We start from the raw sequence: 20,031 nt of genomic DNA, 5'->3' as shown, positions 1-20,031 counted from the left end.
AAGGAAGGAAGGAAGGAAGGAAGGAAGAAAGAAAGAAAGAAAGAAAGAAAGAAAGAAAGAAAGAAAGAAAGAAAGAAAGAAAGAAAGAAAGAAAGAGCACCTTTTCCTAGCAAGGCATTCCCTAGTACCTTTGTAAGCTGCTGTTTTCCTGTGTGCCCTGTCTGTCTCCTAGATACCCAGAGGCTGTCCTTTGCCCCACTTAGGTACAAGTAATTCTTGTTTTCTTCCCTTTTCCTTGTCCTCTATCTTTTTTCCTTGTGTCTGATTCCCTACCTTCTGTCCCTCTGGGGCAAATAAATCTCCTTTGGGCTGAGAACTTGGGGTCTTGAGCTGACACTTTTCTTTTCTTTTCATTAATAACACTAAAGTAAACGTCATGTCATCACGGAAGCACAAAGCAGAGATGCCCATGCAGAGACAAAGTCAGAAATTAGATGCATCTATAGACAGAAGACTGCAAAAGCCAGGCAAGGGGTAACAAAATATGCATGAGAGAAGGGACAGATTCACCTTCACAGCCTAGAGGGAGAGGACCAGTCAGATCCTTGGTTGTGAATTTCCTGACTGTAGAGGTGATTAGTTACATTTCTGTCCTTTATACCATCACATTTATTGTCCTTTCTTTCTTAATGCTAAGAAGTCTGGTGAGAGGCCCAAATGAAGTGGGTCATCTCCTTGTGGTTCTTAAATAATCTTTAAGAAATGATCCCAGAAACAGATCACTTTGCAGTTCAATAGCAATATATTTCCACTTTTAAAGACAAATAAACTCTCAGAAATGTCCTTAAATGGACTACAGAGATGGCCCAGTGTTTAAAAGCAGTAGTTCTTGCAAAGGACCCAGGTTTGGTTCCCAGATCCACAGGATGTCTCGCAAATATCTGTCATCCCATTTCCAGAAGACACAGCACTATCTTGCTATTGTAACAAATTACCTTACAAAATAATTCAAGGAAGTGAGGATGTAAGGTTTATTCTGGCTCAGAGTTTACAGGTATGACCCATCATGGAGGGAATGTTGTAGTGGTAGGAACTTGAGTGGCCGGTCATATTGCAACCACAATCAAGAAGCAGAGACAAATGACTGCGGGTAATCATCTTTCTCCTTTTTATGAAGTTCAGTAGTTTATCTCTGGCATGATGGGTCTTCCCATCTAAACTAATCCATCTGAAAAAAAAAAAAAAAAAAGAAGAAGAAGAAAAAAAAAACCCTCACAGATAGATCCAGAGGTTTATCTCCCATCTAGTTAATATAACCAGTCAGGTTGGCCTTGTGATGAGGTCCCAAGTGTAGTTCAACTAATTTAAGCTTGTTTCCCTACTAGCTAACAAATAAATGAAACTCCAACTATGGTTATTTTATTTGGTTTGACAGTGATTGGGGAGGCAATCCCTACTCTACTCTCCTGACTGCTGCCCGGCTACCTCCCCAGAGATGTATGATACTTATTATGATACTTGCTGTTTCTCCTGCTCCATCTTCCCTCATGGGTGGCTTCCTCTCTCCATCTCTCCTTTTCCAGCCAGGTTATTCCAAATCCACACACCTTCTCCTCCTTCCAGTAATTGACTGTTGCTAATTTTATTTAACCTATAGTTTTAAACCAAAGAAAAAGGTTTGCACAAGAGTATGCAATTTAGTCTTATAATACATATAGCAATAGATCAAACTTCAACACCCAGGCCTTTCTGAAATAAGGGACTGATACTAACTAACAGGGCTTGGTTCTTGCAAAATATTGCCTTTTGCACAAGAAGGAAACTGACACAAGGGCACATTTGTCAATAACAAACTGGATGAGGGTGTAAAAGTGAGAAGAATCAAAAACAGTATTTAGGTACGTCTGTAGTTTTTACAGGGAAAAGATAGATTGAACTCACGATTAAATGGTAGAACTTATTCTAAAACATCATACATGCATACGTGAGCTTAATGTTTCTTGTTAGAATGGTGCTTCTTGCTCAAGGAATTGAACTACAGGAGTGAGCCATTAAGACTGAGAATCATAGGCGTGCTTGCTTAAGAAGGGCAGCCCATGCCTCCTCCTCACCACCTGGTCCTATAGGAAGGACTTGGTAGGAGAGTAACCTTCTCTGGCATGGTAAGTGTGCCAGTGCTTCAACCCAGGTGGAACACTTGGAAGATAATATTTATTCTCTTTAATTCCTCTTCTCTCTACCTTCTTGTTCCATAACTAGGATGAAGACTTGATATACATCAGAGAAGTACAAAATGGAATCACTCCCCAAGCGAACATAATTAATGTATAGCAAAGAGAATCATAAGCACATGTCTGAGAGTAGATCTTGATAGTGTTAGACAGGGTTGAGGGTTGAGAATGGTGAAAGATGAGTGTATTAAACAAGAATTTGTTAGTAAGGAATCCTCAGCCCATGACTGAAACCTCCCTGGCAAGGGTACAGGGAACAGTTCTATTTGGTTTGGATGCTTACCATAAGCTTGGGCCTGGGGAAAGGGAAGTCATGCATTAAATTAAGTAGACATGACAGAAATGCCTTGGCAGAATTTTGATCGAGAGCTCAAAAGACCCAGAGAAGCAAACAGCATGCTGGAGTTATTCTGTTATGTAACACCAGCTGACTGTTAACTGGAGGGATTTCAGATCACTCTTATCTCTAAGCTAGCCAGGCAGGACTGAGCTAGGATGGAGAGTGATATTCTTGAGCATGAGGGTCAAGGCCCTGCCTACAATAAATGTGTACAGCAGAGATTTCAGTACATACAACTTTACATATTTCACTTTGAACTTACATTTTAAACTTAAACTCAGCACTTATACTTGATACAGTCTATGCAAATTTTGCTTCTCAGTTCTGGAATACTTTGGAATTCTACTTTCATATGAATGATATTTTACATGTTAGATTTCAAAAAAAAAGATCCTTATGTGGTCCCCAATTTTGGTTATTTACCCTTCTCTACAGAGCTTTCCAGCTTACCTACTGCTTACTTTTGAGTGGTTGTTTTAATTTATATCTAAAGAATTCAGTTTTTCCAAATAGTTCCCTAGACCCTTGCAAATAAGATTAATATTTTATGCCTCAGAATTTGTTGAGGTGTTCTATGCCTAACAAATTATTTGTTAGAATTTTCCATCTATTATTTTAATATTTCCGTTTATTAAGCATGACATACCTGTGCTTATCACTGTTAATTGAAATGTAAACATTACAACACTCATACATCAGCTCTTTAATTGGCTGAATAACTTTAAGTCCTTGAGATAAGCTTAATTAGATAGTAGATTTACTATGGAATGATAAACTGGCATGTGTAAACACACATAATAAAGCTAGTTGTTTGTTCTGCAGCCTGAAAATTAAGTTATCAACATCAGATAAGTGAAAAGAAAAACCAGTCAGTTCAATAAAATACACTCTTGAAATGTAGGCCCTTGTGCAGTAATTTTGTCATCTATTACTTTACAATGTCTAACAAAACATTGTTACCATCAGAGGACCCTTCCATAACTCACCACACCAAACTGGGATATGTGATTATATGTTTCATAAAGACATTTTCAACATGTCTTAACCCAGTTAGACTTGAAAGGCTGTTGAGACTGTGTACCAGATCACAGAATTTATTGCAGAATACTGTAGTTCTCGTGAGCTAAGATAGATGGAACATGTATGTGTGTGTGTGTGTGTGTGTGTGTGTGTGTGTACAAATGCGTGTGCCAGCATGTGCACATGCCTGCATGTGCCTCTATACTCATCACACATGTGGAATTTTCAAGAATAGAAACTCGTGTGCAAATAATCAAAGTGGATATGCTGTTAGCAAAAAGATGGCTTTAAATTTCTGAGAGTTCCAACCAAAAAATTTCATTTGAAGACTGATATACTTAATTCAAAGAAATACTTAATTCTAGTTCATAGATTAAATCAAGCCACCTCCCCTTTGACTGGCCCTGACTTCCTGTTTCTTCTGACATTTGTTATTACTTAGAGGTTCGAACGAAGCCACTAACTTCACTTTCACATCCAAGCAAGCTTCCTGACTTGCAAATGGAGCCCTTACTAAATGGTCAGTACTGCTTTTCAGTTTTTTTCATCTGCTTTGGAATTCCAGGATCTGAGAGCAAACAGAAAATGGTGCTTCTGCCTTAGGTGCTCCTGTTTTTGAAACTCAACGTCCTGTTGTATATTTATTTCTATGGTAACCACACAGGAAGTGCCTTGACAGTTTAGACTCAGAGGAAACCACTCATGGGGCACTGCAGATCTTCCAGTCGCCAGTGTTAATACACCTTACTTACAGAATCCCAAGCTGTTGCCTGTCTTGCCTTCTTCATCTTAGCATTGACATTTCTGACCTTACATCATTTTTGGCAATTTTTTCTCATAGTTTTGTTTTTATTTCAGTCTGTTTTCATAAGTACAGTCCTTTCATTCCTGTTTTATAACAGATTATTTGACCCTCTCTGTAGCCAGGTTCAATATCCATAGGTTTGACTGGCTGTGAATAAAAATATTTAGAAACTGAAAACTGCATCTGTTCTGAACATGTTGAGAATTCTTTATGATTATTCCCTGAGAAATGTAGCATATAACACTTTTTTACTTCGCATTTACATTCTGTGGTACATTGTTACTAAACTAGAAGAATATGTATGTGTGTGTGTGTGTGTGTGTGTGTGTGTGTGTGTGGTGTGAGTTTAGTATGTGTGTGTGCACATTTGTGTGTATGTGTGGTGTGTGTGGGTGTGTGGGTGTGTGGTATGTGTGAGTTTAGTGTGTGTGTGTGCACATTTGTGTGTATGTGTGTTGTGGTGTGTGTGTGTGTGTGTGTGTGTGTGTGTGTTGTAGGATGGTCTATGTCTGCTTAACAAACATATATACAGGATCAGTGGATGCTTTGATAATGATATCTGTAGGGGTCCTAGAATTGATTCTTCATAGATATCAAGAAGACTATAGTCTTCTGTCAACAAAATGTTATATATGTTCCAGGTGCTTGGTAGTAGCTTATAACAAAGTTTAGAAATGGAATAAGAAATAGTTTGCTTTTTTGCCTGTTTATTGAAGTGTAATCTAATCTTTCATGAGGGGTCAAGCTCTTAAAATGGAAAATAGATTATATGTCTACCCTTTTTCTCTCTTGGGTCATATGACTTTAAAAGCACAGAATGAGGTTCAGAGACACTGATGAATGAAGAACCCATCCCCGTAGCAATATCTTTCTCAAATAAGTTCATTTTCATTATTCAAAATCCAAAATGATAAAATAAACATGTGTATATGCTGAAAAACTATATTGAAACTTTTTAAAATGAATATTCTTTTTGGTTTATTCTTGTTTTTATTTAATATCTTGAATTAGAGTGTAATCTTAAAAATAAAACATTGTTTAGTGTTTTTTGTACTGGACTTCAAGCAATGTTAGTTTCTAGCTAAATGAGATAATTTCTGTCTGTAAAAGAGTAAGGGAGTAGATAAGGCATCCCATTTTCTTTAAACTCTTTGAACAACTCATAAACAGTAGAGTGCCAATAATCAATGTGTTTCCCTGATGAACATTTGTGATTCATTCTGTACACAGTACATCATCTCGGTTTTCTTTTCTTAAGATATTCAAGACAGTGGCCAACAACTATTTTTCTATTTGAGTTTGTGTGATGTAGATCTGACTCTGCTGATGACTATGGACACACCCTGATGAGCCAATGATAACAGGACCCACCTTCTGTACCCAGAAGGTGTTCCACCTCTTTCTCATCAAAGCAGACCTTAGTGTTTATGACACCTGAGGTAGCTGGCTACAATACAGCTATGTATTCCCACAGAATGTACTTTCAGACTGAAACTCCTTACATTTCCACACATGTCCCACTATATACTCAGAGACCAGTCACTTCACTGGTACTGGATACATACATTACATCACAAGACAGATTTCCTTGCAACTTTGCTGAGAGAGAAGATAGTGACCACAGCTAGGGAGTACAGGGAATCTACAATATAATTTTTAATTTCACATCATTTGAAAATAATGAATGCAGAGATTTTCTTCTTGTTTCTCTTTCTCATACTAACTTCTTAAGGAGAAATAATATGGTTACTCATTTTAAAACACAATTCTTATAGTTTCAAAAGCAAAATTTATTAAAATTAGCTTTGGAACTATCAGTTTCTAATCCAATATTATCTGGGAAACTTTGAAAGTTAATTTTATTTCATTTTTAGCAATTACCAAGGCCTTAAGTTGGAATTCTTAGTACTGTCCCAGTACTAAGTTACTATGCTATTATTCTTGATATTAAAAAAAAAAAATACCAGGGACTTTCTAGTTTAGGTATATGAAGACACACCAGAAGAGGGCATTGGATCCCATTAAAGATGGTTGTGAGCCACCATGTGGTTGCTGGGAATTGAACTCAGGACCTTTGGAAGAGTAGTCAGCACTCTTAACATCTCTCCAGCCCCCCAGGGGCTTTCTAAATTTCTAGAAATTAATAAAATGGTAATTCTAATCAGTATTATCATTACTTATTTAATATATATTTCACGCACAGTGTGGTGTGGTGTTTATTTAGGAGTTCATTGCATTTGGTCATGCTCTAAAACATAAGATCTAAGTCAAGCACAATGTCTTTCTCTACACAATCTAATGCATGCTTCAGATTTTTCTGAATGGTCTTTTCTGAACATGAGATAATGGTATTTCTATTACATTTGTCCCTAGCAACAATGATTACATATCACTGTTTTCTGGAATTCATTAACTAGTTGAACACACACACACACACACACACACACACCAATTTGTGCATACGGTCAGTGAATGTATTTTTCTGAAGAATTCTGAGGAAATTGGAATCAAAGCATTTTTGCAGAATTGGTGACTTCAGCAAATACAACCGAAGAAATAGTGAATTATGATATTTTACTGAAGAACTCTATGGTAAAAGGAATTAAACAGCTTCATAAATTAATTGGAAATATAAGAAAAGTTATATTTAAAAATGACATAGTGCATGAACAGTCTCCACAGAGATGCTTTCCCCAACGGACAAAAGTAGGTGTACTTGAGGCCTGTGCATTCCTTGTGTTGTTTCATTGTCAGAACACAGAAAAGAACACACTGTTGCTATGTCACCACCGCAAATGCTCTGTTTCAGCTGTCCAGCATGGAAAATCACAGAGAGGTGAAAAAGTTTTCAAAAGAAAAGAAAGAAACCTTTGAAAATCATGAACATGCTGTGAATGCTTAACCCAGAAGAGCTGGTTTGTCCAGAACTGTAAAGAAAATTGAGTGCCTTAGAAGCACATTGCTAAGATTTTCCATACCCTCTTGAAGAGGTGCATGTCTGTGGTTTCATGGACTGTAAGAATGTGTTTGTAGGTATAGGAGTGTCCATGAGCTATTTCCCAGGTAGCCGTGTTTATGTTCATAGTCACTAAAGCCTTCTTACCTGGGCCTAGGTTTTTTGATTCATACAAAGCTCTTTTCACTATGATGTTGTACATTTGAGTATCTCAGTTCAGGTTGGCAACACGGTAAAGAATGCTGACCTCAAAAGTAGAACTGCATGCCAGTCACGACACCCTTGTTTTCTAGTAACTAACTTCAGTTCCACTTTGAGATGCACACAGCAGTTCTGTTCTATGCCCTGCCATTCCTAATCGTATCATCATGAGGATGAAATAAATGCCTGTTAGAGACTTTATAGGCAAGAGTATGTAAAATATACTGGGTGCCTAACTTTGGACTGATACTGCAGAGGGAATTTTATTTCTTTAGCTTCAGCTTAAAAGTCAGTGTAGTGACACGTTTGAGGAGGAAGTGCTAGGCTGTCAGCTATGACTCTGTCCTTAGTGTCATTAAAATGCATCAGCTCAAGAGTCACTTGGTTAGAAGATACATTTCCAAGTGATCAGGGAGCGCCTACACTGCCACAGTGACAGAATTCTTGGCAAAAAGACATTTTATCTATACAACCAAATAAGCATACATTATAAATTCACACATTATATCCAAAAACGAGAATAATTTTAAATGTTTCTTGTTTGATTTCTCATAAATATAATGAATTGTTAGTAAATAATTCATCTGTTAACAAGTACAGTTTTGATAGTCTATTTTGTTTAAATATACACCATGATTAGGCGTACTTTCTGAATTAATACTTGCCTTCTCATTCTTGGAGTTATTATACAGTATTGCTCAGCAGAGTGTCAATAAAGCATCCATGCAAGAGCCAATGAAAAAAGGATATGGGATAGCCATGTCCTGTGATGGAGATTTAATGATGTGCTTTCTACTCCGGTATGCTTAAACTGTGTTCAATTAAATGTTGATAAACTTCATTTGCTGAAATATATCAAAAATTCTGAGCCACTACTATCTAAAAACCTTAGTGTGGGATGAAAAATAATTGCATACATTTATACATATACACTCGCTTCCACAAGTTCATCTGCTCTACAGCAACACAGAGCCAATTCAGTTTTTTAATGTACATGACCAAACCTTATTATATAGGGTAAAACATATCTATTCTAGAGAATAGTGGGTCATGGAGAGTGTGATAGTTGTTCACAGCCTGACGTTTATAGGAACAAGCTGGACTTACTTGGTATTCATGTGTCCCTTTTAGAGAAGTTCATCCTTGCCTGGGGGGATCTCTCTGTTCGTGAGTATACACCAGAGGGTGAGATCTGCTGAGTTTCTGTCTGAAACCACAAAGAATGCAGCTAGTCAACCAAACTCAAACATTAACACATTATTCCCTTGCCACCTGCCCATCCGGGCACAATGCCATGTAGCTTTTCTTTAGTGTTTCAGAATCATGGGTACAGAAAGATTGTTGATTGATGGGACATGGAGCCAGAGCACTGAAGAAACAGAGAGATAAAATTCAAGATTCTGTGGCATTTGCTCTTCACTCATTTGATTTCAAATAGCTTTTCACTAACCCCAAGTATCTATTCAGAAACCTGTCCAAGCTAGGAAGGTATTAAGGGTGGTACCTTTCTCCTTCATATCTTAGTTCTTCACCTGCTCTGCTATCGCCAGTCAGCCTTCTCTTGTAAGTATACCCAGAGTTATTTATTTTTACTTTTAATGAGGTGATTCTCTACCCCATTTGGTCACTACTAAGGTTGTTTCAATAACATGTCTACAGCAGGTTATTAAACTAGAAAGCCATCCTTCATCTTTGCCATCAGATCACTAACAGCGAGGGATTTAATTTTCAAAGAGGAAAAACAAAAGAGGGAGAAGAATGTTAGACTGCAGAAACCAAAGCTTCAATGGATTGCACAGATAAACGTTTTCGTATCCGTGGCTTAATCATGGGATTTAGATTGTATTATGGGACTGCTCAGTGTCAGCTCCAACAGTCATGAAAGATTTCCTTTCAGGAAATATCAGATTCCCATTAATGAAGGGTAAACAAATCAGATAGTCCTATCTGATTATTTATTACTACTGACATCCTGTCAAATGAACTCATTCTAAGAGAAAGAGAGACATGTATTCATTCACTGTATATTTACTAAGCATTCATCTATTTATTGTTTATTTTTAGGGATGTTTCATATTGTTCTTTCAATGAGGCTTACTCCCACATGAGCCTTCTAAGTAGCCGTGTTAATTAATATATTTCTTTGTATTACAAACCCTATCTTTTCTAGGGCCAAACCGAGAAGCAGTTTCAAACCACAGCACACTTGGGTACATGCATTGTTTCAGGTTCAGGTCATTATCTACACAATACCAACCAAAAACTTGTTTGGAATTTTATTTTTATTTTTTTTTCAAGCAGGAGATGTGTCACTGTGGAATGCAAGAACAGGAATGTTGACTGCCATGTTTTCTATTGTAAAGACAAAAACTGATCGGATAAATACAGAGTAAGAGAGAAATAATGAAACTTATAACAACGTTCTAATCTTCTGGTCTCAAAATAATCTGGGAGTATCTAAACCTTGAGTCATAGGAGATGCCAAGTAATGTTCTAGAACGTTTTCCCTAAGGTTGTATAATGCAATCGTTTCTTCATATTACAGAGAGGTGTGATAAAACTGTTACCTTCCAGTTATGATGATACTCACTGTTTCTCCTAGGAAGATGCTGTGTTCTCTCTGTTATCTAAGTTGAAAGATCTTCCGTCTTTCTTGAAATCGCTTCTCCACCTTATTGATTAGTTATCTATTATAACTCAGTCCACAGTGAAAGGTGTGTTGTTGAAACCACTACTGCACCTGCTCCATCTCATCTATGGATGGCTGCTGTTCTTGTACGATCATATATCAGTCCTCAACTTGACTTTTATTTTTGTCCACCATATTGACGATGTCTTTAATTTTCATGTTTTGAGACAGGGTCTCATTATGTAACCCTGTCTAGCCTAGAACTCACCATATGGACTATAATGGCTTCAAAGTGCCAGAGATCCTATTGCCTTTGCGTCCAATTGCTAGGATTAAGACTGTGCTAATACAGCCCAAGACAATGGCTCTTTCAAAGGTTTTCTTTCCACGGTCATTACTGAACAAGCCAGGACCTTCATACCATAACCACAAAGGACAGGAAATTGCATTTTGATGCTTAGAAAAGTCATTAGCTTTATGTTGTAAATTTTTCTTTGAAAACTGAAAATGTACGTATGAAAAGGAATGAGTTCTAAACAGATTAAATCTAGTGGGGAAGAAAGACAATAAGAAATTCTAGCTAATGATTATGTGTCCAAGATCCCAATAAAATGTCTGCTTTCAAGAACATCTTCCTGTAGACTGGCAAATTGTCTGTAGAGGGCTGACTTTTTAGTTAAGCCTTAAAATAGGAAAAGGGGCTCAGCAGAGAAAGCATCAAGTCAGGCAGAGCCCTGCCCTCCTAATCACTTTAAAGTCTCTTCTTAGCCTCTGTAGGACATGCAGACATAAGAACAATGTGCTGTGATGGCTGGAATGAGTGCTGTCATCTATCAAGCATGGCAGCTTATTCAAGTATTTAAATTATTTGGAATTTTCTCCTGCTTTCCCTTGGGGAAAATGTGTCTTTATCTATTCTTCCTTAAGGAGAAATGAGACATTTGAAAAGTGTGTGTGTGTGTGTGTGTGTGTGTGTGTGTGTGTGTGTGTGTGTGTGTTTAAGACTTCATATTTCAGTTCATGTATGTACAGTTTTGGTTTTTATTCATGGGGCTATTTTTCTTTTTGTTGGGTTCAGACAGAACTATGCAATCTCCACAAGTTTCCCTCCTACTTCCCTACCGCTGGGCAAATTTTAAAGTTGTGACTCACAAAACTGCAATTAGATATCCAAGTTTTGTAGCTCTGTATAGCAAGATTGTCCACAAAATGGATTCCTCACTGATTTTCCCCAGAAAGCTTTATTTATGTAAGTGTCCTTTACTATATAATAACACTTTGCAACAAAGTACTCCTTTTTTTTTCCCAACAAAACTCAGTCTATAGAGTTTTATTTAAAGAATATATCTTATATTCCATTAAGCCTGGTACACTCAAACTGCATATAAATGTAACTTAGATGTTTCCGTTTCAAGAAAGTTCAGGAGACCTTGAGATTTAAGAAGTACATGAAGCAGTTTTTCTGATCTGAATTTCATTTCCATATTGCAAATATCAAATGCTGTAAAGAGTATTTGCCCAACCCATCATTTCTAATCCCAGGGAATTTTCCGTGTTCCCTCTTTACTCAGTTAAGCCTTTATTCTCTTTACTTTGGGCATTCTATAAGCAAACCTCCTTGTGTCCACAGCAAATAAGCCCTTGCCCCGGGCAGGCAGCTGACTTCTTGTTCACCCAGATGGAAATTAAACTTCAATGTGCATATTGTAAGCACCTGCCACCACCTGTTAAAAATGCAAAACGGGAACCAGGAGACAGGTAGAGAGCTGCAGATGGGGAGGAGGGCTCTCGGGGGAGCCTAAGACTCTTTAATTCTCAGGATGGCCTCCTGTAAACCCTCAAGCTGAATTTGAATTTTCCACTGCTGTTCTGACCCTGGAATCACAGGTGGAATTTAGAATTGTCCCTGTTTTCACATTTTGCTTATTTTAAGCCTCTCCAAAAAAAGATTCTGGTTTATGTATCAGATTTAGGGAAAATGTTAGAATTTGCATGTTTGGCTTCAAGCTTAACGATGATCATATTTATGAAGAGAACATAAGCCCTCCCCCTCTCTTATGTTGTATTTTGATGCTCATTTCTGGCAGCCTCAAGCCCTTTCATATTTGTATATATATATATATATATATATATATATATATATATATATATATATATATATATAAAACATAAACACCTGAGAAGTGAAGAGAATGTACTTTCTCTCCAGGCTACTTTGTTACACTGAAGTTCTCTCCAATACTTCTGGGATACTGTGATGACACTCTGAGATCTTCTGAGTTATCTAATTTTTAAAATCAATCTAAGTTTCCTGTCCTCATTTGTTACATTAAAAAGAAAAAAAGGTGAGGTTATGCAAACCTCAACTCCTCTGTTTTCGGTGAACTATAGTGTGCTGTCTTTCAACTAAAACATAAAATGAGTTGCTTTAAGTAACTTGACAAATCAGAGATAGCCACATTCTAGGAAACATATTCAACAATAAGTATTTTTATGATACCAAACGATGGAAATCAAAGGGTTACTTTTTTCAATTTGTTCTTTATAAAACAATGAATAATCTCTTTACTCTAAATATATGTTAAAAAAAAACAAAAACAAAAAACAAACAAAAAAAAAACCTTCCTTCAGCAGAAAACAGATCTAGGCCTAGGCCTACACATTTCTGGAGATGCACATTAATGAATATGATGGAGAGTCTGTACCTCCCATTCTGCAAATATGGCAAGGTAAGTGCTTCATAGAGAAAACATTCTGACCTATCATTGCCTCCCAAAGCAATACAGGAATATTTTAATCTACAACTCCACACAACCCATAACCTGCAGCATTTGTTTATTCTCATAGCTATAAGGAAAGGGTTCCTCTGAGCCATAGTCTTTGACTGGTGGGTAGCTCTCTTCTCCCTGGTCCTTCCCATCAACCCATTCTTCAGTGTTCGGTGCTGGCTAGTTTTAACTGTCATCTTGACACAACTTGGAATCTCTTGGGAAGTGAGTGTTAATAAAGAATTATCTAGATCAGACTGCCTTGAATATATGTCTGTGGCAGATTTTCTTGACTGCTAATTGATGTCAGAAGACGAAGCCCATTGCTGGTGGCTTCTTTACTTGGTCGAGGGGTCATTCTCAGTTTAAGAAATGAGAAAGCTGGCTGAGAGCAAGCAAGCAAGCGAGTGTGTTTGCATTTCTCACTTAATTGACTGTGGATGTATTGTGAGCAGCAGTTTAAGTTGCTTAACTCTCTGCCATCACGGACTGTTACCTGGAATTGTAATGTAGAAACCAACCATTTCTTGCCTGGATTGCTTTTGGTCAGGGTACTTTATGAAAGCCACAGAAGGAAAATGTTAATACAGAACCCATGACTCCAGATGGTCAGCTCTTTTGCACTTCTCAACCTTTCCTTCGCTGTGTTTTCCAAACTCCTACTTTTAGGTCTACTATCTCGATTTCTAAATTTACAGCTTGTTTTGAAATCTTATAAAATATGACCACATTGTATCCTTCTGTTGATGTAAAACATCCATGTCCCATTTCAAAGGAGATAAGAAACCTTATTCCGAAATCAACTATGAGTGGCAATGGCCTGAAGAACACTAATTTAAGTCACCCGAGATTCTATGGTCCAATGTAAAAGCAGTTTGATGAAATTTTTATAGTAATAAAACAAAGAAAGTTATAAATTAAGATACTTTTCAAAGACATTGGTACATGTATCGGCAAGTTAGTTAACCTGACCTGCTCTGTGCTCCTGATGGATCACAAGCATGCACCCGCCCGAGAGCTCTCTGGATTCTCTAATGAAATACAGGCAGACAGACAGACAGACAGACACACAGACACACACACACACACACACACACACACACACACACACACACACCAGTTAATTCTGATATGCCTTGACAAGCTTAATGCTTGAGCACATATAAACTTCCTCTCTGTTAGCAAATACTCCCCTCCGGAATCCCAGAGTTAACATCCCTTAAAATCTGTATTTCATCTCTGCTACCCCAGACCCAGTCAGGGAAGCAGCCACTAGGGCCGCTTACTGGAATTCTTACATGGCTGGTCAGTCCTACGCCCCTCCTGGTGTTTCTGCTTCTTCCTCTCCTCTCTCTCCCAAGCCCAGGAATCCTAAATGTCCTGCCTCTGTCGATCCTACCTAGCTGGCCATCCATAGTTTGCTTGCATCTTTATTTGCCAAGCAGAACCAAATGGGGAGAGGATCTCTCAGTGTCTTACATGCAGACACTCCTGTAAGCAGTTTGGGAGAGCAAAATTAAAATTATAACACAAGCAGCATTAGGCCAAACCCAACTCAGGTACAAACTTTAGGAGGGCAGGCTAAGCAGGGAGACCTCTGTTGTGGGCCTCAGTCTTTACTTTTTTTAGTCTTCGATTGGTTAGAAACTAGTGCCCTGTCTGTACATTCCAAATGACTTATCTAATGGTCATGAAGTGGTTCGGTCAGGCACAGAGGAGGGCAAGAAATGACTATTAAGAGGGCTCCAAAGATGACCTATGACAATTTGGCTCTGGATTTGCAACATTCCAAACTCTCTGCAGTCAGTGACATTTTAATGAGCGAATGAGCACTGCAGAAGGCAGACTGGAGACTGGTTCACACTCAGGAGGACTGCTTGGTCCTCCTGACGCTTACTTTGATTTCCCAGTATGTTTTCCTTTTTAGCACCCATGCCTCTCAACTACCCTCTCCTGTTGGTTTTATTTTATAAAGCTTGCCAAAAGGAAACAAACACGGGCGACGTATAGAACATTTTTCTTTAGTGCTATAGAATAAATACACTTATGGCTTTAGACAGCTTGATAGTTCAACTACATCTCCAGTCAGGGAAATGCAAATCAAAACAACCCTGAGATTCCATCTCACACCAGTCAGAATGGCTAAGATTAAAAATTCAGGTGACAGCAGATGCTGGCGAGGTTGTGGAGAAAGACGAACACTCCTCCATTGCTGGTGGGATTGCAAGCTTGTACAACCACTCTGGAAATCAGTCTGGCAGTTCCTCAGACAATTGGACATAGTACTACCGGAGGACCCAACAATACCACTTCTGGGCATATACTCAGAAGATCTTCCAACTGGTAATAAGGACACATGCTGCACTATGTTCATAGCAGCCTTATTTATAATAGCCAGAAGCTGGAAAGAACCCAGATGTCCCTCAATAGAGGAATGGATACAGAAACTGTGGTACATTTACACAATGGAATACTACTCAGCTATTAAAAACAATGAATTTATGAAATTCTTGGGTAAATGGATGTATCTGGAGGATATCATCCTTAGTGAGGTAACCCAATCACAAAAGAAGTCACTAGATATGCACTCACTGATAAGCAGATATTAGCCCAGAAACTTAGAATACCCAAGATACATTATGCAAAACAGAAGAAAACCAAGAAGGATGACCATTGTGTGGATACTTCATTCCTCCTTAGAATAAGGAACAAAATACTCACGAAAGGATATAGGTACAGAGACAAAATTTAGAGCTAAGATGAAAGGATGGACTATCCAGAGACTACCCCATTCAGGAGTCCATCCCATCAGCAGCCACCAAACCNAGATACTAATGCTCATGCCAGCAAGATTCTGCTGAAGGGACNCTGATATTGCGGCCTCTTGTGAGGCTATGCCAGTGCCTGGCAAACACCGAAGTGGATGCTCACAGCCAGCTATTGGATGGAACACAGGGTCCCCAATGGAGTAGCTAGAGAAAGTACCCAAGGACCTGAAGGGGGCTGCAACCCTGTAGGTGGAACAACAATATGAACTAACCAGTACCCCCTGAATTTGTGTCTCTAGCTGCATATGTAGCAGAAGATGGCCTAATCGGCCATCACTGGGAATAGAGGCCTCTTGGTCTTGCAAACTTTATATGACCCAGCACAAGGCAAGGCCTGGGCCCATTAGTGGGAGTGGGTGGGTAGGGGAGCAGAGGTGGGGGGGAGGGGTATAGGAAACTTTCGGGATAGCATTTGAAATGTAAATAAAGAAAATAATAATAAAAAAAAGTGAAAAAAAAAGAGAACCGTTAACTGTCTTGTCATAAAAATTGTATAGAGCTTCTTGGATTTTCACTAGTCTGGAGTTTTTGTTATTTCTCTTCCCCTCACTTCTTTCTAAAAATGTGTCCTATTGTTATGTGTATGTTCATGTGGCCAAGTATATGCATGTACTTTCAAGTGCCAGTGGATGCCAGAAGATTCCGGTCTCCTGTAATTTGAAGGACATACTTCTGACATGGGTTCTGGGAACCAAACCTGGATCATCTACAACATGAGTTGAAGCCTTAGTTAACAGTAGAGCCAGCCCTCTAGCCCCAAGGTTGTGATCATATTTTTGAACAGTATTTCCTTCAATACTGTAAATTTTGATAATTTTGTTTACTTCAGCATTTGAATTTGCATTTCTGAATATTTATATTTTGTTCATGTTTGTTCTTTGATTTGTTGTTTTAGTCATCAATTCCTAAGAGATCTTGGACTATTGTCTTTATTTCCCCTTTGTTAGTGAATGAAAAATATTGGCAGTTTAGAGAGAATTCACTAGTTTTGTTTGTTTGCATATTTCCATAAAATGTTTACATCTTTTCTATTCTTCCCACCCCAAAATTATGCTTCTTAATAATATATAATATTCATATTACATGTCTTCAGTCTTAAATCCACCTGGATGTTTATTTTGGTATGGATTAATGGAAATTAAATTTCCATTTTGGATGGAAATATTTTAAATTACTTTTCATCTTTTTAATACACATTATTCTTTAACCTTGGAAGTCCATTTCTTTTTGCAGGATGAACCAGTGGAACTGACAGTGTGTCTTATAAAAGAAATGCATGACTTTTTAAGCTGTGGACTTTAAGACAACTTTTAATTATTACACTGGTAATTATATGGCACTAATATATCTTAAAAATAATACAGCCAACTTAATATTTTTTCTCTGGGGGACTATATGGTTTGAAGAAAACTTAGCTTTCTAGAAAACTTGAGAAGAAAATACAGAGAATTTGCTCCTTCATTGCCTTGCCCCGGTCTCTCCTCTTACAGATGTCCTGCATTGATGAGGTACATTGGCCGCATTTGTGAACCAGTGTTAGTACATGATCATGGGCTGTCAGCCCCACTTCGGTTAGGACACACTTTTCATGTTCTTTATTTTACTGGAAGTCTGATGTATATACATTATCACCGTCTCACAGACAATAGTTTTACTTCCCCAATAGGAACCTGGCCCCTCACACCCCAATATTCCCTGTATCCTTTACTCTCTGAAGAAACCATACTGTTGAAATTCTGCATCCTATACTTGTATTTCTTTCATATTGGCGTACTTCCAATAGCAATATGTACATAAGATAGATTAATTTGTGTCTTTTCTTGGTTTGATACAATTATGCTATGTAACCCAGGCCAGCCTCAAACTCAAAACAATAGCCTTACCTCAGTCAATCAAGTGCTGTGATCAATGTCGAACTTAACATCCATTTTAATTTTGAGCAGTACTTTGTATGAGTATCACGTATTTTATCTCTGTGAACAGGTTATCTCTTGAAATGTATACATGTAGACCTGAAAACAGAAAGGGCTTGGCTTGTTTGGAGGAGGAAGTGAAATTGCATGAGAAGTGGGTACAAGAGAGGACTGTAGGCAGAGAGTTTAAACAGCACACATGAGCTCATGCCTTGTGATGTTCATCATTTTGTAACATTAATACATGCTAGTTGAAATGTTTTCAATTAAAAAATCTGTTGCTCCAACAAAGGCTGCCTGTTTTGAGTTCATGTGTTTGTTCATTTTTAATCAAAGATTCTGCCACAAGTAGACTGGAATATTATGGAGAAAAACTTTAAAGGAACAGATTATTCAATGTTACTGAAGAATTTATATACAGAATCTATGGAACTTAAATCACCAATAAGAAAGTTGGAATTCCACAATTTTGGATTTGAATAACAGTTTTCCTCTTGGGGAACCAAAAAGCCAAATTTGACCTCTTGACCTTAATACAAATCTTACTTTTCTACACCTAAATTTCCTGGAAATTTATTAGTGTGAGGATAAATTCCACTCTGATAAATTGTTTGCATGCAAGTCAGCTGTGTCTTTTCTTAAGTGAGGTCGGGTAAAGAAAAGACCCTACCAAGGTATTAGCTATACTTGTGACCTCTCTATTAGGCTAAAAAATGTTTGTTTTTTCTGTTATGTGATGTTAATAAAACTGAACTATAACAACATTAATAATACCATCACTAATTATTTCCGTGAGGGGTGAGAAGAAGAGATAGCAAGAGAATAAGAGAGGGAACTATTTACCTTGTATTTGACATATTTAGAAGGCAAAGGGAAAAATGTTTGGAATGCCAGTTCTCATAGCTATTTTATCTTGGAATGTTAGAAACAGAAACAGTGATTTTCATCAGCGACAAACCATGGGTGAGAGGAGCCTGTGGGGAGGTGGGGATCAGTGTTATGTTCTTTGTGGTTCTTTATGCACCCCATCTTCCAAAGCAACCACAAGCTCAAAGAGAGCTCAACAATAGTCTGGAAGCCCCACCCTAAAGCCAATTTCTTCTCTCCTACAAATTGGTTTCCTTGCCAGATTTTTACCTTAGAGGAAATGAAATGAATATGCAGTGAAAAAGTATTCCATGTGGGCTGCTCTTAAGTCTTCCCTTGTCTTTTCCTCCTGTGTTCTGTATTCTAGCTGCTTGTGAGTAGGTGAGGCTGGTGACTCATTGCCTTCAAGAAGCAGCCAGGCTGATGAGTCACAGCTTTGGAGCTGGGGTTGTGGTTCACTCGCCTGGACTGTTTAACCCGTGGTTGTCCCTTAGGGGCCAGTGGGAACATCCTAGCATCCTTCGTATGGTCTTTATTTTCATAAATCTGCTTGACAGTACCAGGCAATGATTGTGTACTGGCAAAAGCTCCAGAGCTGTTCTCAGGACATCCCGTTCCACATGACTAATCCTTTCCCCTTTTTTCATTTGAGAGTTTCCTGCCTTCACATTATAGCTGGAAACTATTTTGGGAAGTATTATTTTAAACATGGTTTTTGTCTTAATTCTACCATACTAAAGTACTGGGCTCAGCTTTGGTATTATGAGTTTTCTACTACATCCCAAACTCAAATATATAAAGCATTTCAACTTGCTTTATGCCCTAGGAAACAAAAGCTAAACATAAGAAGACTATGTGTCTCTTCTACATTGTTAATTCTATTTTAAATACTTGGATGTTTTCATTTCATAAGGCTATCAATGTGCAGGAATGCTCCAACGTTCCTGTTACCAAGGTTAGTATAAATAAAAATAGATAAAAATGGAAATTACTTGAGTTTATGTAATTATCTTTTCCCTTCTCAGTTGACAACATAAATATGATACTGAGAAGCTAGCTTGCATCTGTCAGAATCAATTTTCCATTATGTCAGTCATATTAATTTCTAGTTAACTAGTTGATTTTGATTTTTGACATATACATGCAGCATATATCAAAAATATCAATTTGTTTTTTCTTAAGCATTTATATTAAATGACTATAGTATTTAAAGTCACATTGGCTTCCTTGAAATTGACATTGAGTTTTCAGTATGTGTCATAAATATTGCTAAACTTAAGATAGTAAGATAGTATCTCCATTGACTTTCTACTATTTTTCCTTTCTATTTTTTTCTTTCTCTTTAACTTCCTTTATTTTTATTTATTTATTTATTTTTTGAAAAGTAGCCACTGTGTAACCTAGGCTGACCTTGAAGTCATGGGAATCCTGCTGCTTCAGACTCTCCATTTCTAACGAGCTATCATTTTTGGTCTACTGATTGATTGGTGTGTGTGTGTGTGTGTGTGTGTGTGTGTGTGTGTGTGTGTGTGT

At 37.7% G+C, this 20,031-nt stretch overlaps 1 long non-coding RNA gene across 1 annotated transcript in view; it reads right to left on the bottom strand.

Moving 5' to 3' along the window:
• Positions 1-8,666, bottom strand: part of LOC110316942 — an 18,342-nt gene extending 9,676 nt beyond the window's left edge. The window contains exon 1 of the long non-coding RNA XR_002380288.1: positions 8,601-8,666. This is a non-coding gene — a long non-coding RNA (uncharacterized LOC110316942). The remainder of the gene's footprint in view (positions 1-8,600) is intronic.
• Positions 8,667-20,031: the final 11,365 nt, after the last annotated feature.

Source organism: Mus pahari, chromosome 1 (genome assembly GCF_900095145.1).
Source record: "Mus pahari chromosome 1, PAHARI_EIJ_v1.1, whole genome shotgun sequence".
In the NCBI taxonomy this organism is placed as follows: Eukaryota; Metazoa; Chordata; class Mammalia; order Rodentia; family Muridae; genus Mus; species Mus pahari.
Note: the sequence above shows the minus strand (reverse complement) of the source record. Positions and strands in the feature narration are given on the sequence as shown.